Raw genomic sequence first — 6,322 nt, 5'->3', positions numbered from 1 at the left:
ACTAGACTCCACACTAATTCAGATGCAGCAAACCTGCAATTGCCAGGACCTCCTACCCCAGGTGCCCTTGCTGGAGAAGGGTTTGTTCTCAGCTGGAGCTTACACCTTACACCTGTGCTGGAAACACACCCAAACAATCATAGAACCAATGCTTAGCTGACAGTCACATACAGAGACCTTTCTTCTTCTAAATTAGGGCTGGGACACTTGCCAGTGTAATCAAGATGGTCAAGTTTATGCAAGATTCAGAAAAACATAGAATGTAAAGTAGAACCTGCTTTGCCCCTGCTATGACTGTCTTGAGACAAAGGAGACTATTTTCTTCCTGATATTAACACTAAGCCTCATTTGTTAGTCGTAAATGGCTCTGTAAATATTACTTATATTGAAATAATAATGGATGATAAACACCAAGTACAGTTAACAATAACCTAGTGAATCAGAGTTTTGTTTTCCATATAACACCACTGAAGTATGAGAGAACATCCTCTTTTAACACAGGCTTGTCTTTCAAACACACACTACTGAAATAGCATAAGAAAATTGGGAACCTAACTACATAGATGAGATCATCTGGAGACCCAGTAAGGTTTCAAAAAGTGAAACATCTCTTCCCTTATTCACTTACAGGATGATCACTCAGCCATCAGCTGGTGGTGCTTAAAAAAAGGTGACTGAACCACGTGGAAGCACAGGATGACACAGACTGTTACGTTGTACTGCTACCACTCTCTCTCTGTGACTAAGAATGGGAAACAGTTGCTGCATGAACTAAGAGCCCTCTTGACAGTAAATATTCAAAGATGGCTGGTACGGCAGATGGCAAAAATGCTGTCAAAAGAAAAGGTTTTTCAAGTACTTAGGCAAGGGAGAGTTACGCAGCTTACTTCATCTGTGTGGTTCCTGCCATCTCTGTTTTGCAGTTTTTCACCTCTATACAGCAGCGAAGGAGTCTATGAGCTTCAGTTTGGTTTAGGTTATTTGTAGATGGCATGTGTATGTAGAGAGCTTCCATGGAATGCTTGAATCCTTATGACTGATACAAATCACTGAAAAATAACCCAAACAAGAAACCACACAATATTTCTATCGATTTATACACCACAGAGACAGTTCTATTTGTACTTCAAAATGTCATTTATATACCTGCACAGTAGGTGGAACAAGTACTAACAACTGAACAGCAGTCTGTCCTATAGCCTTCAAAAATGTTTAATGAAGAATTTGTTTAATTAGCTGCCCAGTAGGTCTGCAAAAAGCAAGCTTTCTTCCTTTACTGAAGTGTTTATGTTAGTCTGCACATTGAATAATGTCAAAGAATTAACCTGAAATTTGGAGCAATATGTTATGGTTTCTGTCTGGTTTTGATTTTTGATTTTCCTAGACATAAAAGCAAACCCAAGTTCAAACTCCTACAGACTCAAATATTTAAGTATTTAACATGTAACAACAAGAATGTATGTTTGTACATGTGTTTGCGGGTGCATAACTCATATTTGTACATATCAATTAGAAAACAACTTTTCCCTGTGGTCAAGCTCTGTAGAGGACACGGATGAGTAGGACAAAGGCACCTTTATTACTGTGTGCTGCCTCTGTTCTGAGAGCTGCTCTGTCCTGTGCCAACTCCCGTGTTGCAAGGTACCTGTGAGGCAATCTGTGAGCAGATGACTCATCCACACTGTTCACAGTGGCAGGGTGGGGTGAGCAGCATAGGTACCAATATGTGAATGTACTGTCCCTGAAGATTTTTGAAGGCAGAGGAAATATACTGGAAGGGTAAACAGGATAAACACTGTCCTGTGACAGAAAGATGATCATGAAGGTATAGCAACGTGGCATGCATCTCCTGTACAGAGAATTGTACAAGGATAAAAGTATTTTACCTATATATCTGATGTAAAGCCCCCACAGAATTAATTTTTTCACTGGGAAATAAGTACAGCTAGTAAAAACAAAACAAAACAAAACAAAACCAAAACCAAATGAAGCAAATAACCAAACCCCTGAACCAAAACCCTGAAATCCAAATGTTTTCGTTAGCGCACTTTTTAAAGAAAGTTTCTATAGGTTACTCTAATTAATTTAGTAATCAGATCCACATCATGAAAGCTTATTTCTTTTTATCTCTTATGTAGATGCTGAGGAAAAAGAAATTGGGGGGTAAGGGGAAAATCTTTGTCAGGACCTGAACTATTAGCATGTATCAGAGTAACTGCAAATACAAGAGATTTAATTGCAGTCTTGTAGCCTTTGTGCCAAATTTGTCACATTTTAACTTGGTATTTGCCACAGAACTTCAATTTTCATTTCAAAATTCCTGTTTCAAGAAGTAAACAAACACCTTTCTCGAGAAGGTTTCAGCTGCTGCAAAACTCATCTAATTTTCAGCAATAGTATTCCCAAATTAATCAGAAATACCATCTTTCATCGGAGTGCTAATGACATCCCACAAGGTGATAAAATTAGCAGCTGGAAAGTGTAATCTTGCCACCTCACTTCTCAAATTGCCATTCACTTTTTCCAAGCTGCTGTCCGCTTCATGCCGCTTTCTCATTCAATTTTCAAATTGTTTGTTTACTTAAATGCCCAAAGCATATGTTACTGACAAGTTTTTTGTCAGATAAACATTTTCATTATTCTCATGAGGGTTTTGGCTCCCAAGAAACTTCTCTTGTCTCCATGACCACTATTCCTTTACAAAGCTTGTTCAGATCACTTACTTACAAAATGATGATTTCCAAATAATTTTCTCAGCTATGTTTACTGGCCTGATAACCACAGTCTCATTAAAACTTGCTGGTGGTTTGATCTTCTCTGATAAAGGAATTTGTGTGTTTGATACTGCGAGCATTTATCTTCCTAATTAGAAAACAAATACAAGAGTACAAAACTTCTTGGTACAAAGAACTTCGAAACTGCTGAGAAAGGGAATATATCTGTTTCAGCCTTGAAAATTCCAAATCCACAGAAAGAAAACATGATTAACATAGCTTATGAACTAGATGAGTTATCAGGTTTTGAACTGAAAGTTCAAGTTAAATTGGCTTTAAAAAAAACTATCCAAAGCCTATTTCAGCTCATGAAACCATTTAGCTCTGTGACAGACAGTAAAGTCCCTTCTACTGACTTTACCACGCAGCGGCTGGTTTTAGCATTTTAGAGAGCAGGGCTGGAATATTTTGAATGGCTTTGAGACCGTTTTTTGCCATCTCTGACTCTTCTCTGCAAATTCCTTACAAATAATATTGCCATGTCATTTTCCTGCAGGGAAATTCCAGACTGCAATTATGCAGCTCATTCAAACACTGCAGTCCACTTGTCTGTCCAGGTTCTCTGCCTTGCCATCTGAGATCTGTTCTGCCATGCAAGAACTGCTGAGAGGTGTTAGCTCGGAGGTGAGCTAACAGTAGACAACTAAGGGAGTCCGGGAAGCGTTCAAGCTGATGCACATGTATGCTTTCCTCTAGCTTCTTCAATACACACATTAAGCTGGATTTGCTTAAACCTCATATTGATTCCCTGCATTTGGACTCACACCCAGTTCCCAAACTGCAACTTGCATTCCTTTATTTATGGCATTAATTAATTAACTTCAACTGCAGTATAACAACAGAGCAAAGCCCAGTGCTGTGGAGCAGTCCAAAAGCTAGCTCAGGGACTAAAAGGGAATAAATGTGTAGCACAGAATCCCTTGCTAATTTACTTTGCTACTGCTGTAAATTATCCTTTTCAGGATGCAAGCTGGCATCAAGAGATGTGCACTGTGCTCCTTACAGTAGCTATACTAAGTCTGGATAACTAAACATGCCGCTGCTAGACCTCACATTTCTGATGGCTGGGATTCAACACAACTGTCCAGTTTGAGGACAAGTGTCACGGTATATATTTTCATTTTGAAGGCAAGTAGTGAATTGTTTATCTGGTAAAATCATCCCTTTAGCTGGCCTTTCCTTGAGTGGAAGGATAAACTGAGTACAGTGAACTCCTAGAACATTTAAATTCATATAGTGGTTCTGTTCTCAGTCTTCTTTCTTTGTTTTCTCCACAGACCACCTATCTTTCAGTCTAAATAAATGATGAAGTAGGTTTCCACAGATGGTCATATATCTAAACGCAAATTTCTTAAACCCTGTACTTACATAGATGCTTTTTCTATAAGACAATCACAGATGTCCCAGAACAGCTTCCATACTGTAGGTCTGACTTGGTCCAAAAAAGTAAATGTATTAATCTCCCCAGATTTCCAGGGGGAAACCCCCAACTATTCCATTTCTCTGACTCACATCCTAGTCTACTCTTAGTGAATTAAACAGACTGTCTTTTTACACAAGAGAAGTCTAATTTGGAGCAGGGGGCTATTGAACAAATGGCAGTTGTATATTATGTGATTAACAGAAAATGTCTTCTTGTCTAACTCACAACAAAGAAAAGTGAAGTAAAGGAATTAAGAAGTGGTTGGTGGCCCAGTGTAACACTGAGCTTTTAATTCTCAGGAGATGCTTATTAAAAGAAGCTGCTAAAATAAACCTTTTAAAAAAAGACAAATAGGATGGGTTCAATTAAGATGAGAGATGCTGACTGGACAAAGCATGTGCTTAATTTTAAAAAGTTTGCCCCTCTTGCACATTTTCTGAATGAAATTAAAATACTCTTGCTCACGTTATGCCAAGAATTCTTTTTCCTTTCATTTGTAAAGGAAAGGGACATTATTCCAAGAGAGATGTAAGGTAAGCTACAGAGCACTGATGTCTTAGAGGTGAACAAAGTGATCCAGTGGAGGCAGAAAAAGAAAAAAAAAAACAAACCCACAACCTTAAAATGTTTTTATCTAATACTAATGGAAGCATATTTGCAAAAATGGCTATTAGTGGTGTTTATATGCTAACTGTAGTTTTAATGTTCTGAGAAGAGGGATGAACACAAAAGCTTCAAACATCTCAGTAAGATCAAACATACTTGAAAAATTGGGTAAAGTTTCAAACTGGCAGGTTTTAAATCAGGAGCAGATAGGAGAATATAACCCCCAGAAGGTTCTTATTTGCTGATTTCCTTTTTCTACTGTTCCCTTTCTACCTAGTATTTCATACAAGCCTTTGATTTTTTCATGAATGCTGCACTATTGTCTGTGAATAAATTCATGCAGATAAATGGTTCCAAGTATCAAGAGAAATACAGAACACTACTAGCTCATGATGAAGTCACAGAGATCACATTTGTGTATTCATAAAGCACCAAAGCCTCTCAAGAATTTGGGTTCACCACAGTTCAAAGGCAGAGCCAACGATTTGGCTGTGTGCAACAAGCCCACCTATGTGGATTATATGATTCTACAGCTCACAACAACAGGGAAAGGGAGTCAGTGACAGAGGATAGCCTGTATTTTTAATCACATTCTTATATTCCGTTGGTTTTGTAGCATCATGATCTCTCTTAAACACAAAACCTGAGCACAGAACCCCAGTGCTGGACTTCAGCAAGTCCTACTACTAAATAAATACATGATTCTCCTACTTTCACCAAATATTTACTTTCTATTGCTGGATAATTAAATGTATTTGCTTAGAAGCTGGTAATGCAAATGTGGTTTATGCAACTAAATTTTATGAAAACAGTTAATTTCCTTTGGTCTAGTTATGTGTTCCTCTGCATTACCATAATGAAAGGAAATTGACCCAATTGCTTTGTTTACAGTGTAGCAGAATGACATAGGTGCTACATCATCCATTGGCTTTATAAGAAGTAATAAGGTCACAGGAAAAGCTAGAGCAGCCTGAACTTCTTTTCCTTCAAGGCTGACTACATTAACACACTTACTGAAGGAAGGAACAGTAATGATCCAGCCAGTACTTATCAGGACAAAATTAGTAATGATCTACAATCCCACTGATTTAAATGTAAGGAGCTCCAATTCTAACAAAAGTCCTAGTAATGCCCTGGTTTAAAGTCTGAGTGAAATCTGTGTATGTAACCCTCCAAAACAGCTTAGCATTAAAAAAAAAAAAAAAAAAAAAAAAATCAAAACAATTCCAAAAACCTGAACCAGAACCAACTTTCACTGTTCGGTGTTCACGTAGTAATGTTTAGATATTCAAGCGCTCTGTACATTTCTGAAGGATTGATAGCGAGAAGCTATGTTGAGAGAGGTCAATAAAAACAGTAAACTGGAAACTGTATGTTGTTTTTTTGGTTTGTTTTGTTTTTCCCCAAAGTTCTAATGATGCAGAAGCCGCATAATAATCTCCCTGTGAACCATAAACATAATAAAAGCTGAGGCCATTTCTAACATAATCTCTATCAGCAAGATGCCAGCGCTTTTCCA

This window comes from Lathamus discolor, chromosome 10, assembly GCF_037157495.1.
Source record: "Lathamus discolor isolate bLatDis1 chromosome 10, bLatDis1.hap1, whole genome shotgun sequence".
Lineage (NCBI taxonomy): Eukaryota > Metazoa > Chordata > Aves > Psittaciformes > Psittacidae > Lathamus > Lathamus discolor.
This window is presented reverse-complemented; position numbering follows the sequence as displayed.